Source organism: Mercurialis annua, linkage group LG2, assembly GCF_937616625.2.
Source record: "Mercurialis annua linkage group LG2, ddMerAnnu1.2, whole genome shotgun sequence".
NCBI classification, from domain to species: Eukaryota; Viridiplantae; Streptophyta; class Magnoliopsida; order Malpighiales; family Euphorbiaceae; genus Mercurialis; species Mercurialis annua.
Window position 1 is genome coordinate 31302332 of NC_065571.1, and position 16488 is coordinate 31318819.

Genomic DNA, 16488 nt, shown 5'->3' on the forward strand with positions numbered 1-16488 from the left:
CACACCACCTAAGATAAGGATATCATAGCGAAGATAGTTTATCAAATCCACACTATTCAATAGAAGATTAGACGAAGACAATTTCTCATGTGGAATAGATTCTTTGGATCCTTATTCAGGGCATAATGTTTTTCCCAATTTTTCAAGAGAGCTATGCATTAATGTTAATGAATCTCTGAAACGAACTAAGAACCGATCACCAAGATAGACTTTCAACTCGTAATTCTTATGATTCCTCAACAATGGTTTGATTTTATATTTATCACGGCGATTTACATAATACTTCAGAAGGAAAATCCCATCAAACCGGCCTAAATTATTGAAATAAACAGTTCTAAGACGAAGACTACTATTTTTCACACATTCTTCCAAATTAGAGAAAAATTCAAAGAACATTTTCTCACTCCTTTCTTCAAAGATAGGATAGAAATTTATGTGATTTTCACTTAAAAAGGTTTGAATCGAATATGAAGGTAGGTTTCTAAGATCATCACCAGGCTTCACCACTAAGTAACCCGCATCATAAGGAATATTTACATTATTTTCGACTACAGTCTCTAGATTGGATACAATGAAAGGATGACATCCTGTAATACCCCAAAATATTTAATTATCTAACTGAACCACGTGTCCAGTTTGAATTTGCCAGAGTGGCAAAATCGGAAAGTTATCCGATAAATAAGTTTTAGTAGGTCGGTTTTAGAAAAGGTTATTATGGAGAAAATTTATATTATATTTCAATTCTAAAGTTAGAATTGGAATTAAATGGGAAAATGGCGAGAAAAGTCCAAAATAGGGCACAGGGACCAAAGTGGTAATTTAGCCACTTTGTGTCGAAAATAGAAATATTGGATTTTGTCGGGAAAGTGTTAATATCGGGCCGTATATTATTTATAGGATATAAATAATACGTATAAGTCGTAATAAAAGAGTTTAACGATTTAGCTATGGACTAAATCGTACGATTAAAAAGTTCAAAGGTTAACTTGTAACAAATAAAGAAAACAAGGATTAAAGTGTCCCTTTAGCCATGATATATAAGGATTCCCATATGAATGAAGAAATCAGAAGAAGGCTCCAGAAAGAGGGAAAAATTGCCGATCGATTTCGTTTCGCCGCCGTTTCTCCGTTCGACGTCCGATTCAAGCGATTCAAGCGGCAATCTCTTCAGAATCTTGTCCTCTATCGATATTAAGCTTCGTTTCGAGGTAAAGTTCTCGAAATTTGGTGCTAAATTCGAAATAATGGGCTGTTTTGGGTTAGGATTGAGTTTAGGTTGTAATTTGATGATTTTGAGGTTATTATACCGTTTGTGAAGAAACCGAGATATGGGTATTGAGCGTGGGTATGTTTAGCACGTCGGGATTGTGGCGAAACCCCGGAAAATCTGATTTCCGGGGCTGTGCACGTGGTGCACGACCGTGCACCACGGGTGCACGAACGTGAACTGAAAGTACACGAACGTGCACCTAGCAAGGTACACGATCGTGCACTGAAGTACACGAACGTGCACTTTTCATGGGGCACGAATGTGTACAATAAGTACACGAACGTGTACCCCTGTGGTGCACGAACGTGTACTTGGTTACACGATCGTGCACCCACCAAAATGCACACCCGTGCACCCCAACTCGCCCCCACGCGAATACAAGCTGTAATTGACCTAGGTGTTTGACGTGTTGAGTAATTTGACTCTAAAGGACGGATTTCGGACTTTGAGAATCATTGATCTCGAGATTAGCTCGACGTTTTAGATAATAAATAATAGTGGGAAACGTCAAGGACGTTAAGCGATTCTCAATTATGAGAAATAGTATTCGCTAAGTCGTTTATACGACTAAAGTTATTGAATATGTGGATAAATATAAGATGAAACCAAACCCTAAAACATAGAAGTATTATCGATATAAAAGTATGAGAATCACGTCTAATCATTAAAAATTTATCTGATGTGTCAGCGAGTAGTGGAGTCAGTAGAAGCGGAATAGCGAGATCGTACTATCAGATCGATCACATCATTTCTTGGATTGCGGTCACTGTGAGTTGTATTTTACTTTCACGTATTATATATTAAAGTTATTTTATATAGATATATATACTGTTTACACGCATCGCATTATATAATTGATTGAAATGTTATATGCTTTATTAATTTCTATATACGAGAACTAGTATGCGATCCAAAGAAACTAGCTACCTATTGGGTGTCAATAGGCTGTGTGATCACCAGTATCGAGTCAGTCTAGTATATTTGCATTTGAGAAATGACTTGACACAGCTGGGAGCTGTTGATGAATATAAAATTTACGATTGTGTATACGATTTGATACGAGTGAGTACTCGGCTATGGTGTAGTCTGGAGTCCCCGTATCTAGTGGCTGGGCCACTAGTGAGTTGGACTCGCGATTTATATTTACGATTGGGTTGAATGATAATGATTATTCGAGAAATGTGTCGCATGCTAGGATATTAGTTTCGTACGGATCAAATACATGTTTATATGTTTTATATTAATATTTTCTTGAAATGCGATGCTATGTTTCTATACTAATACTGTTAGTAAATGTCAACTCACTCAGTATTTCCCCAAATACTGACCCCTCACCTTTGATGTCTTTTAGGTGCTTAGCTTGTGGACTTAGCTAGAGGCCAATTTTGAAGTCCAGAAGTCAGCTGTATATGATAGTTTCTGACTTCTGTGAATGCTGCAGTAGTGGTCCTGTGTCGATAGTATAGTAGCCTAGTCAGCAGTTCATTTTGATTGTATATATTAACTGCTGTTATTGTTTTATATGCATTTTGATAGGCTACGTGTCTTGTATATGATCCACGGCCCCAGATGCCGGTGAGATGTTTGAAACACTAACTGATGTATATTGTACCGCGAGGCCAGTTCGTACAGGGTACGGTAACTAGAGCCCCCGAGGTTTTGAAACAGTTAGTGTATATGATTGATTATATGATATATATATATATATATATATATGTATTGCTTCCGTTGTTTGATATTGTTTATTTTATATTATATATTATATTTGCGAAAAATAAATTGTGATTTTAGGCTTGCTACGGGTTCCGGAGCTACCACTCCCGTTCCCTAGCGCCGGTTGCGGCTCAATATTTTGGGTCGTGACAATGTTGGTATCAGAGTAATTGGTCCAGTTACCACTACAAGTTTGTTTCAATGTTTGTTTGAGAGCAGTTTGGTCCAGTTACCACTGCTAGATTTGTCTGATTCTCTGTTTGATTGGAAGTATGTTGTCAGTAAGTATACCTAGGAACTACTGTAGCAAGAGTCAGACCGTAGTTGTATGTTACTGTGTGACTTATGCATTGCTAAGATGTAGTATAGAGCCTGTGAATCAGTGCTACTAAGCTAGTGAAGGATTAGTATCCGTATATACAAACGATTGAGATGGTTAAGTGTTTATTACTTGCACTGAGGGTGTTAAGTAATTATTTGATCGCAAATTACGTATGGCTGGATTGAGTGTTAAATGTTTACAGTATTTTATAAGTTGATACGGGAATTGCGTGTGGAAAGGAACTCAGATGGTCGCTCATGTTTGAAATTGTTTCTTTTCAGCATGTCTGGGCAAAACGGAGCTCAATCGCATGCTGAGGAAGAACGGGAGGAAGTGCCTCCTATATTTCAAAACGGGTTTCATAATGAAGTAGGCGAACCATCTGGGGTCCATCAGAATGGATTCCACGCAAATAATGGAGCATCGCCAGAAATATATCAAAATGGTTTTATGTCTGTGTCAGAGATAGGTAGTTCTTCTGGAAACAGAGTTAGAGTGCATTCACCAGAGATAGAGTACAGTGGGGAAGAAGAAGAGGAACCGGAGGAAGACCCGGAAGAGGATCCTGAGGGAAATCCTGAAGAAGATTCTGAGGAGGATCCAGAAGAAGAATTAGAAGAAGAAGCAGAAGAGGAAAATCCTCAGGAGGAAGAGTATGAAGAAGAAGAACAGTTAGATGAGTTAGACGTCGAAGAGTACAGAGGTGGCTATTTCTGGTCTAGTGTGCGGAGATACCGCAATTTGAGGGAAGATGCAGACATAGCTAATGGTCAGGCGCAAATAGCCCTAAATCAGGTTAGAAGACAGATGCGTTCTTTTTCTAGAGGGATGTTGACTGTAGGAGCGTACTCTACTGATTTTCTGCGAATGGCAGAGGGAGTCCCTGATCTGAACGAAAGCAATAGAACCATTAATCGTAGGTATGTCAGGGGCTTAGGACCTCAGTTTGATGAGCTGTATTAGCACGTGGACGAACATTTCAGCACGCTTACTACAATGGCCCGTAGGATTGAAACAGAGCATGAATGGTCGGGTGATCCGGTACGACCTTATTACTTTAGACGTGAGTACCACCCAGATTACGTCAGTACGTCCTCCAGAACTACAACCAACCCTTATTTTGTGCAAAGAGGTGGAAGAAACTCTGGTAGAACAGTTAGGGGCCGACATACAGGCGTAGTTATTAGGGAACCTAACGAACGCATCAGGCATCTCCAGGTATTAGTGATTTACATACTTTAAGTAATTGTGTTTATGTGTTTGCATTATTGTGTTTATATATTTGCTGCATTGCATAATAGAATATCAGTAATAGGTTATGCCTATAAGATAAAGCCTCGGAAAACGAGAATCTATAGGAAGCGTTGTAGTTAAACACGCGCCTAATAAAAGAACATATAAACATAACTCATGAAAACAATAACATAATATATACTACATAATACATTTGTAGTGAACGTAATTCCTATATCACGTTCAAGAAGCTGTAAAGGGAAAGATAGATTATTAAAAAGGGGAATCGATGTGTAACATCGGCACCTGCGTTTGTATCTGACGTGATACAGAGTGTCGGAGAAGTGGATATGGTGATTACAGCAGTAGAAAATTTTGAATTTAATTGAGTTATCGGAGATATGGAGAGAGAAGTGGTATGACAGAGAAATAGTCTGTAAATGACAGCAATACAAAAATCTGACAGCAATACAAAAATTTGAAATATACCCAATAAATATAAAGAAAGCCGTTAATAGTCGCAGAGCGTATAATCTAGAGTAAGACTTACGATTTTATGAAAACTTTGAAAGTGTTTATAATTTTTAAGGTACAATTGTGCTCAGACATTGCATATGATACTGCATAATCACGATAGGAATGCATAAGAAAGTGATTTTAAAATGTAGATCATACATCATATCTTTATAATGACAAAGAAAATGCAATTTCGAGCAACTCCTTGGTGATGAGAGATGTCATCACTCTGAGCTACAATTGTACTAACGATTTCAGACGATTTATGAAAAGTGATTTAGAAAGAGCTGCGCAGCCAAAAGAAGTTTTAAACTTGTTTTGTTCAGTAAGTAAACTCGGATATAAAGCCTTGCGACGAAAAATAAAAGATTATTATTATATAAGAATAAGATTTGTAAAATAAACCCCAATAAGAAATAGAATCATGTTAATAACCATTTCCACAAGGCTAGTGAAGCTAAAGGAGTGATCGTCGGGAAGCATACGCAGATAAGCTGCGATGCACTGGCAATATTTAAGGATACAGTAATTATCTTTATGCAAGAGTAAAGGGTGGAACGACAGGAAGTCGTGCAAGACGAAAGAAACGTAACAAATACATAAAGATGACATATGATTATTCTTATGTTGAAATAAACGAAGTAGCAATCGAAAGTCATAATTGGAGGAAAGAGATTAAAAGTGTGAAGGACGAAAAGATGATACTATCAATGATGAAGCAGACGATTTTGCAAAATGTGAATGTGATTTTGCAAGATATGAAAGTTAGAAATTTGATAGATTAAAAGAGATAATGATGCTATATGACTGATATTAAGTAAAGTTACTAATATCAGTACTAAGAATTATAAGTTGCGTTAACAGAAAGGAGAAAGGCACACGTATAGAAATACGTGTCAGTAACTGTAAGAATGGTGGATGATATGAAGAAAAATGTAAGGGTAAAATGAAAATACCTCAAAATTTAGTAAGGTGATTAGAGAAGTGAAAGTTCTAAAAATACGTCATAAGGTTTGTCAGAATAGAACAGCAGCAATAGAACTGCTATAAACGAAGGAAAGACGTAACAAATATAACAAGTAAAAGACAAGACAAGAGTCGATACTAGTGCAAAGAGATCAAGATATTTACAGACAATTAAAATCAAGATATAAGTGCTAAGGAAGCATAAAGCGTATAGGACGACAGTAAGTTGAAATTATTCCTTGACTTTGGGAATTGTAAAGTAAATGGAGTATAAATATTAGAAACAATCGGAAAACCCTTCAATAGAAGACGAGAGATAGAATAAAAAAGAAGTTAAGTGAAGGTTAGCTAACGAGAAGGATTCTCGAAACAGTTAGACTTAAAAGAAACATGCGAGATTCTTATGAAGTTATTATAAATAGGGAATTGTGACATAAAGAAGAGACATTTTTGACTGACAAGTCAAATAATGACTCGAGAAGATTTTTAAGGACTAATCAGAGAAAGTCAAGAAGATAAAAATACCGGTAGTATCGGTCAACGAAGACGATCATATAAGCTATACGGTTAAAGTCAACACAAAGAAAAGTACATATAGCAATGGGGAATGTACGAAGGATCACGACCAACAGAATAACATAAAGTTCACAATAGCTTAAACAAAGCAAGTAAAAGTTGAAGGAAGCAAGGGAGGTATCAATCTCAACTACGTTGAGAAATAGCAAGTAAGATAAACAAGGTACAAGTTGAAAGAGATTAGCTAATCGAGAATGAAATATTAGATAACTGTAGAGAGAAATAAGAAACGACGATAAACAGTTATGGAAAAAAAAAAGATGATATCATTAGATAATAGCAAGGATTAAAAGTCATAGATTGTGCTTATAAGAGAAAATACTCATAGAAGTATGAATGAAGTAAGTACGTCATTAAAAAGGTAGCCGATACGTCGTGATTATTCATGTATAAAAGAGACAAGTAGCGACTCGATGATGATTAAGAATGAAACAGTAGACTTGAAGGATACCGAGTGAGGATTAGTCGACGCTAATAAGGACAGAAGAAAGATCACAATCAGTTGTACAAGACGTCAGGATTACGATATCGGTGATACGCCTTGAGCCACACTATTTTAGAAAGATGACGAATAGGACAAAAGTAACAGTAAAAAGATTCTTAGCTATGCTACGACAAGATACTACTATGAGCAAGATAGATAATCGATTAATGATAAGTACAAAGTCACAACTATACGTGGAGAGCTAAGAGCTAAGTAAAAGAAAAAGACATGACTGACGCGTAGTAATAAATGTCAAGAAAGGTATAAAAACAATTGTAAGGTCCCAACAAGTTTTATGAAAATTCGAGGACGAATTTTTATAAGGGGGGAAGAATGTAATACCCCAAAATATTTAATTATCTAACTGGACCACGTGTCCAGTTTGAATTTGCCAGAGTGGCAAAATCGGAAAGTTTTCCGATAAATAAGTTTTAGTAGGTCGGTTTTAGAAAAGGTTATTATGGAGAAAATTTATATTATATTTCAATTCTAAAGTTAGAATTGGAATTAAATGGGAAAATGGTGAGAAAAGTCCAAAATAGGGCACAGGGACCAAAGTGGTAATTTAGCCACTTTGTGTCGAAAATAGAAATATTGGATTTTGTCGGAAAAGTGTTAATATCGGGCCGTGTATTATTTATAGGATATAAATAATACGTATAAGTCGTAATAAAAGAGTTTAACGATTTAGCTATGGACTAAATCGTACAATTAAAAAGTTCAAAGGTTAACTTGTAACAAATAAAGAAAACAAGGATTAAAGTGTCCCTTTAGCCATGATATATAAGGATTCCCATATGAATGAAGAAATCAGAAGAAGGCTCCAGAAAGAGGGAAAAATTGCAGATCGATTTCGTTTCGCCGCCGTTTCTCCGTTCGACATCCGATTCAAGCGATTCAAGCGGCAATCTCTTCAGAATCTTGTCCTCTATCGATATTAAGCTTCGTCTCGAGGTAAAGTTCTTGAAATTTGGTGCTAAATTCGAAATAATGGGCTGTTTTGGGTTAGGATTGAGTTTAGGTTGTAATTTGATGATTTTGAGGTTATTATGGCGTTTGTGAAGAAACCGAGATATGGGTATTGAGCGTGGGTATGTTTAGCACGTCGGGATTGTGGCGAAACCCCGGAAAATCTGATTTCCGAGGCTGTGCACGTGGTGCACGACCGTGCACCACGGGTGCACGAACGTGTACTGAAAGTACACAAACGTGCACCTAGCAAGGTACACGATCGTGCACTGAAGTACACGAACGTGCACTTTTCATTGTGCACGAACGTGTACAATAAGTACACGAACGTGTACCCCTGTGGTGCACGAACGTGTACTTGGTTGCACGATCGTGCACCCACCAAAATGCACACCCGTGCACCTCAACTCGCCCCCACGCGAATACAAGCTGTAATTGACCTAGGTGTTTGACGTGTTGAGTAATTTGACTCTAAAGGACGGATTTCGGACTTTGAGAATCATTGATCTCGAGATTAGCTCGACGTTTTAGATAATAAATAATAGTGGGAAACGTCAAGGACGTTAAGCGATTCTCAATTATGAGAAATAGTATTCGCTAAGTCGTTTATACGACTAAAGTTATTGAATATGTGGATAAATATAAGATGAAACCAAATCCTAAAACATAGAAGTATTATAGATATAAAAGTATGAGAATCACGTCTAATCATTAACAATTTATCAGACGTGTCAGCGAGTAGTGGAGTCAGTAGAAGCGGACTAGCGAGATCGTACTATCAGATCGATCATATCATTTCTTGGATTGCGGTCACTGTGAGTTGTATTTTACTTTCACGTATTATATATTAAAGTTATTTTATATAGATATATATATTGTTTACACGCATCGCTTTATATAATTGATTGAAATGTTATATGCTTTATTAATTTCTATATACGAGAACTAGTATGCGATCCAAAGAAACTAGCTACCTATTGGGTGTCAATAGGCTGTGTGATCACCAGTATCGAGTCAGTCTAGTATGTTTGCATTTGAGAAATGACTTGACACAGCTGGGAGCTGTTGATGAATATGAAATTTACGATTGGGTATACGATTTGATACGAGTGAGTACTCGGCTACGGTGTAGTCTGGAGTCCCCGTATCTTGTGGCTGGGCCACCAGCGAGTTGGACTCGCGATTGATATTTACGATTGGGTTGAATGATAATGATTATTCGAGAAATGTGTCGCATGCTAGGATATTAGTTTCATACGGATCAAATACATGTTTATATGTTTTATATTAATATTTTCTTGAAATGCGATGCTATGTTTCTATACTAATACTGTTAGTAAATGTCAACTCACTCAGTATTTCCCCAAATACTAACCCCTCACCTTTGATGTCTTTCAGGTGCTTAGCTTGTGGACTTAGCTAGAGGCCAATTTTGAAGTCCAGAAGTCAGCTGTATATGATAGTTTCTGACTTCTGTGAATGCTGCAGTAGTGGTCCTGTGTCGATAGTATAGTAGCCTAGTCAACAGTTCATTTTGATTGTATATATTAACTGCTGTTATTGTTTTATATGCATTTTGATAGGCTACGTGTGTTGTATATGATCCACGGCCCCAGATGCCGGTGAGATGTTTGAAACACTAACTGATGTATATTGTACCGCGAGGCCAGTTCGTACAGGGTACGGTAACTAGAGCCCGCGAGGTTTTGAAACAGTTAGTGTATATGATTGATTATATGATATATATATATATATATATATATATATATATATATATATATATATATATATATATATATATGTATATTGCTTCCGTTGTTTGATATTGTTTATTTTATATTATATATTATATTTGCAAAAAATAAATTGTGATTTTAGGCTTGCTACGGGTTCCGGAGCTACCACTCCCGTTCCCTAGCGCCGGTTGCGGCTCAATATTTTGGGTCGTGACACATCCTTTCTTATTACCTTTGATTGAGCTTATGTAAGAGGGAATACGACTCTTTTTATACAAAAGTGATTTCACTTCGGGTAGATTACCACTTACTATATCAGAATTCATAATAACATTGCTAATTATACCCATTAGATTTGCATATGATATATTAGGAAAGTCTAATGGTTTAAGGGAATCCTTAGATTCATAATAGACACGAATAAAGACACCTTTAACCTCAGCATCATTGTATTTCTCACCATTTAACCTAACAAGTTGCTCAATCATATCATATATCATCTTTTTGTTAATTATATTACCTAAAGGATCATACAATGGAATTGCATTACCTAAAGTAAAAGAAATTTCATAGGATGATGGTAAAAGCATAGTATATCCTATTGTTAATTTCATACTCATAATCAACATTGTAAGCGTACTATTCGACCAATATTATGAAGGCTAATGTTAGAATTTCAAAATCAATTGCTCTAGGGTATGGATCTGAAAAAGTAATAGAAGCATAGATAGATCCAGAATATAGACTTTTCCAATAATAAAATAATATAAAGAGAAGAGGTAAAAGATGAGAAATCCCCGTGATTCCAATTTCTAATTATACCATTTCTCCTAGTAACATAGGACCGAAGATAGAACATCATACTAAACGAACGATTCAATAACATTGAAATACTTAATAACAGACTCGATTTTCTGTTTTGCCTGATTTTGGCTAAGGCAATGCCGTTTGTGTGTAAAATCATGATTTCTTTATTTATTCATGAGTTTGGGCTCTTTGGTGATCATGCTCTAAGGGGTAGTGTGTTTCCCCTAAAGAGTGTCAGTTTTATTAGCACTGAGTTACTTATGGTCTTCTGCTTTTCCCATAGCTCGATGCTTTTCCCCTAAAGGATGTCACTTATATAAAGTATATTCGACAGGAAAATCTGTTGATCTCTAGCTTTTGCTTGTTCCGGGAAAGGCTGATTTTCGTTTCCCATGTCCCAGTCCCAAGGTCGGGACTTACGATTCTACCTTGATTTCGATATCAAATCTCGTTTACAAAACTCGACTAAAATAAACCATATGAAGTAAAGGCTTGGACGAACCATAAAAAGAGATGAGCGATTCCATCGAGGAGAGGAACGAAGCAGAGATCTTTTCAAACATCCGGAAAAAAAATGACCAAGCGGAAACGGCCTTGTTTTCCCAAGATCTTGAAAGCCAATTAGTGCACAGCCTTCCTCCTCAACTCAACAAAGGCGACTATGAAGCCTTAGTGAGAAGTTATTTGAGAGAGGCTTGTAACATCCGGGAGTCTCAGAGCTTATCTCTTTGCAGATATTTGATATCACTATCATGGAACTAAAAGCCGATTTACAGAATCGATTTATTTGAGAACCGGATGAACGCTTGACTCAAATACTTGCTTAATCGCCTTTTTCAGAAAAGGATATACGAGGTGAATTGTACAAATTCATAGAGGACAGGGTCCAAGATGTCTCAGATACAAGCAAAATAATTAAAAAACGAATCTTTGAAAACAGACTCTGCTTCTTTATTCAGGATGTCGACCGAAACGGGCATCGCTCCGCTCTTTATATGGAATTCCTTGATTCTTACAGAACCTAGGAGATGAGGAATTTCCCAATTGATTGTCACTCGGAGAAAGGTAGCTAAGTAAGTTTCGTTTTTATAATTGTGTATGTATATAAAGAAAAGTTGTTTCCATCTTTCCTCAAGTAAGATAGTTGATCGAGAAACCTTTGCCTAGGGATGAAGTAGCTGTTTCGATAGGACCAGGAGCTCATAGAGCCGGACCCCCATTTGCTAAGTGCCTTTCACCTTGGGACTCACGGTCGAGCATTCTCCGGACGTCGAACAATCTATCACTCAATCACAGGCCGCTCTGTCACTGTCTGATTTTTGGTTGTCTTATCACACTCGAAATTATGTATCTACTTATCGTATTTTTGCCTCTGCTCAGTAGTTCCATAATAGGTTTTTTCGGATGTTTTCTAGGATCAAAAGGAACCGCTATAATAATCACTACGTGTGTTTCATTCTCTTTGATCTTATCTTTGATTTCTTTTTATGATGTCGCACCGGGAGCTAGTGCTTGCTATCTAAGAATTGCTCCATGTATCTCATCGGAAATGTTTGATGCTTTTTGGGGCTTTTTTGGCGACCATGAAGTCACCGGATAAATTGCCAAGTAGATAGATCAGATCCGGACGCGGCTGTTGCTCCGCGGCGATACGGACTCGACCCGCTCCTACCCATCCCGGGGTACCATAGCATGTCGGAAATAAGGGGGGACATACTGCACGTAATCACTCCCTTGGTTGGAGGTTGTGCCACCCTGCCTTTCGATCGATACACAGTTGAGTAGGCCGATCACAAACGCTACAGGTGTGGGAGCGATCCGGGTCAGGGAAGGCTAAGACAGCGCCTTGCATATGGGTAGCAAGAGGGGACATTTATGCCCCGACGGTGGGGCCTTATGGGGAAGGGCCCATCCCAATAGGGACATCACACCCCCCGACTTCAAGCGCACCTCTGTATCGACTAAATCACTCTAACAGTCTAGTCGGTGGAACCGGTGAACAACGCGACCTGGTTAGATGTGTAAGGCAGAGGGCTCATAGTACCCCCTTTTCTTGATTTAGCATTTTCTTCGCTTCGGTAGTGAATCACCTACTAAAAAAAGAGGCAGGTTAGAATATGCTCGACTAAAAGGTATGTAGTTGCTCGAACGAAGTGAGAGGAACTGAAAGTCTCGACTAAAAGAAGAGATTTGGATGGGAACGCACGCTGAGACTACTAAGGCAGGCGGTGGACTCTTTCATTAGGGAAGGGAAGAAGGGGCCTAAGCACGGCAGATACTGTACACTTGAGTGGCAAAGGAAAGCGGGATCGTACCTGGTTTTCCAGGCCTGTTCGGACATACGGTTCCCGCGGAAGATAAAGTTGGTGAGCCATGTGATGGGAAACCTTCCTGCACGGTTCGGAGAGCACTGAATTAAAATGAGAGGTTCACCACCACATCATTGCATGCAAGGGGAGCTCGCTCGATTCGCAAATTGGTATTTTCCGACTCGTAATTCACTTCTGACTCCGTGTTCGATAGTCTGACCGTAGTGATGTTAATTGTGGTACATTCATAAGTAGCTTTGTCCATCTTTATTCCATTTCATATATGTATGAGGATCCGCATAGCCCTCGCTTTATGTGTTATTTATCCATTTTTCCTTTTTTTATGCCAATGTTGGTGATTGGAAATAACTCTCTTCATTTATTTATGGGATGGGAATGAGTAGGTCTTGCTTCATATTTGTTAATTCATTTATGGTTTACACGACTTCAGGCAGATAAAGCAGCTATAAAAGTTATGCTTGTCAATCAATTAGGTGATTTTGGATTAGCTCCTCGGATTTCGGGTCGTTTTACACTCTTTTAAACAGTAGATTTTTCCACCATTTTTTCTTGTGCTAGTGCCCCCAGAATTTCTTGGATTTCTTGCAATATGAGATTCAATGCCATAACTCATATTTGTATGGTACTTCTTGTTGGTGCTGTTGGGAAATCTGCACAAATAGGATCGCATACTTGGTCACCCGATGCTATAGAGGGTCCCAATCCAGTATCCGCTTTGATTTATGCAGCTACTATGGTACCGGCTGGCGTTTTTATGATAGCAAGGTGCTCCCCTTTATTTGAATACTCACCTACGGCTTTGATTGTTATTACTTTTGCAGGAGCTATGACGTCATTCCTTGCAGCAACCATTGGAATATTACAGAACGATCTAAAGAGGGTCATAGCTTATTCAACTTGCAGTCAATAACCCTATATGATCATTGCTTGCGGCATCTCTAACTATTTGTTTAGCATCTTTCACTTAATAAATCACGCGTTTTTCAAAGCATTACTCTTCCTGAGTGCAGGTTTGATGATTCATGCCATGTCGGATGAGCAAGATATCCGGAAGATGGGAGGGCACTTGCCTCCTCATTCTCTTTTACCTATGCCATGATGCTCATGGGCAGCTTCTCTCTAATTGGATTTCCTTTTCTAACTGGATTTTATTCCAGAGATGTGATCTTAGAGCTCGCATACACTAAGTATACCATTAGTGGGAATTTTGCTTTCTGGTTGGGAAGTGTCTCTGTGCCTTTCACTTCTTATTACTCTTTTCGTTCACTTTTTCTAACATTTCTAGTACCAACTAATTCATTCGCGCGAGACATCGTTAGATGTCATGATGCGCCCATTCCTATGGCCATTCCTTTAATACTTTTGGCTCTCGGGTGTCTCTGTGTAGGATACTTGGCCAAAATGTGACCCGTTAGCCCATAAGTCAATACTGTGACGAAGCGGCTGTTGCTCACCCGACATGATCGTATGAGGTCACAATTCACCAAACACGATCATACGGGGTGAACAAGAATTGGGGATTGGATGCGGGCTAAATTCCCGCAAATGGCTGAGATGTTCAGTCGACTCCCTCCCCCTTTGTGGGGTCCGAACCCCTACGAGTGAGCAGAAAAAGGGAGGAGGAAAGAGGCCCCGGCGAACCGTCAGAATTAGTAAAAAAGTGTAAGCTTCGCTGCCCGACAGTATGGAGTACTGACCACACCGAGGGACAGGCCCTGAAGCGAAGGACGGGAACGAGCGTAATCAACATGTTCCAATTTCTGGCCTTGCACCGACCATGAAATGGACCATGGACTAAACGGCCACTGCCTGAAAGGACTATGTTGAGAGGACCGCCGCCACCCCACAAGGTACATCTTGTGCCTATGGGCCGCTATAACTATCCAAGAAGACACTCGAAACTGGAAGGATAAAAAACCCACCCGGTGGACTACCGAGCTACAAGTCCCACGACACAGGAGCGGGATTCTCTAAAAAGACAAGGTGGCGGGTTGCCAAGAGGGGCCACTTGGAAACTTGGGATCTCAGCAGGAAATGCAAAGGTTGCTTAAAGCCGGCCGGCCGATAGGCGAAAGAGAATAAATTAGTTTAGTTCTGATCTGAGTAGGATCATAATAGGGAATACTCTAACCCTGGGAACCGGGACTTTGCCATCCTTCGTTTTCGGTCGATGTTTCGGAAAAGTTTGTTCGTCGACAGCTGAATCTTTCGATCTGGTTCGATTCATGGTCGCATCTGCCAACGTTTTCCCGTGGGCCGATGCCCCCAAGTCCAGGCATTGATCTATTCAGAAGAAAGGATATAAAAGTACTTACCTTCTCCTTGGTGAGTCAAAGTGGGGTTCCATCCCTTGCGACCTAGGTATTCCGTTTCTGGTTTCCCAGACTTTTTTATAAAGGGCCCCAGTCTTCTGTTTTTCAGATTTTCCTTGCTCGAGCACTTTCAGAGCCTTACTTCACTTCTTTCGAAGAAGACCTTTATTTTCAAAGATAAATCAACATCTTGCTTGATCTATTGAATGATCAAATAATTTTGCCTTGAATACTCAAGGGGATGTGGAGGACCGGCATGGTGGGGGGAAAGAGCGATCGCAAATCTCACGAATGAATTCAAGTGGAAACGTATGCGGTGGCTCTTAAATGAACTTACCTCCTACATCTAATCGCAACGTCCGGGCATTTTTTGAATAAGGGGCGTAGGTGTACCCTTTCTCTGTCTCGCTATACAGGACTTGATGTACAGTTTCCTCTTTTTCTTGCATTTATGTTGATTTTCCTATTTCACTTACTGGTGCTGTGACTTCTGTAAGCCCTCCTTCAGATGAAGCGGCTAAAGCGTAAGTCTCTACTGCTATGAAAACACAGCTAAGGATTCAGAGAGGTAGATAGTAAATGGGGTCTCACAGAGTCCTATAGTTCAGGCCCAACTTCCGACTTAGTTCCTACGGACGTTGGAAGCGTTGACGATCTTTTTTCCTTTCCTTGTGGACATGAATACTATTTAGCTGTGCTTGAATAGTTTTCGCATGACTCTTCTTCACACTGATTTCAATCCGATTTGTCGACTCGGATTGAAATACCTTTTACTGATCATGGAAGCTAGTGTGACTAATGTGTCAGCAAACTGATTCTTCGTACTAGACAGATAATTGAAGGTAATCCGTCTGAACTTTAGGCTGATATCTTCCAGATACTGATGGTAGGGAATGAGTTTCGTATCATTGGTTTTCGAATCACCAGTTGTCTGAAAGATGATAAGTGACAAATCTTCATATACATCAATCTCCTTGATTCTCAAGTTGAGGGCGCTTCTTTGAAGTGCCTGTAATACACGCAGAATATTCTGCAATATTGTATTGTTTCTACAAAAGAACCTCAACTTTACAGCTATGGGAATATCGGCTCCTTTTGGCGAGATTTAAGATAGCATGTAGAAAGGGGCTGCTCCAACTCCATTTCCGTTCTGATTTACTGCACCATCAAAGAACATTTGCCAATCATGAGGAGTTTCATATTCTTCTTCGGCTACCACATATATAATAGCTTCATCCGGGAAATTCATCCCAA

General features: G+C 39.0%; 1 pseudogene; it reads left to right on the plus strand.

Annotated features, from left to right (window-relative positions):
* The first annotated feature begins 11937 nt into the window (after positions 1–11937).
* Positions 11938–14329, plus strand: LOC126667169 (NADH-ubiquinone oxidoreductase chain 5-like; annotated as a pseudogene).
* Positions 14330–16488: the final 2159 nt, after the last annotated feature.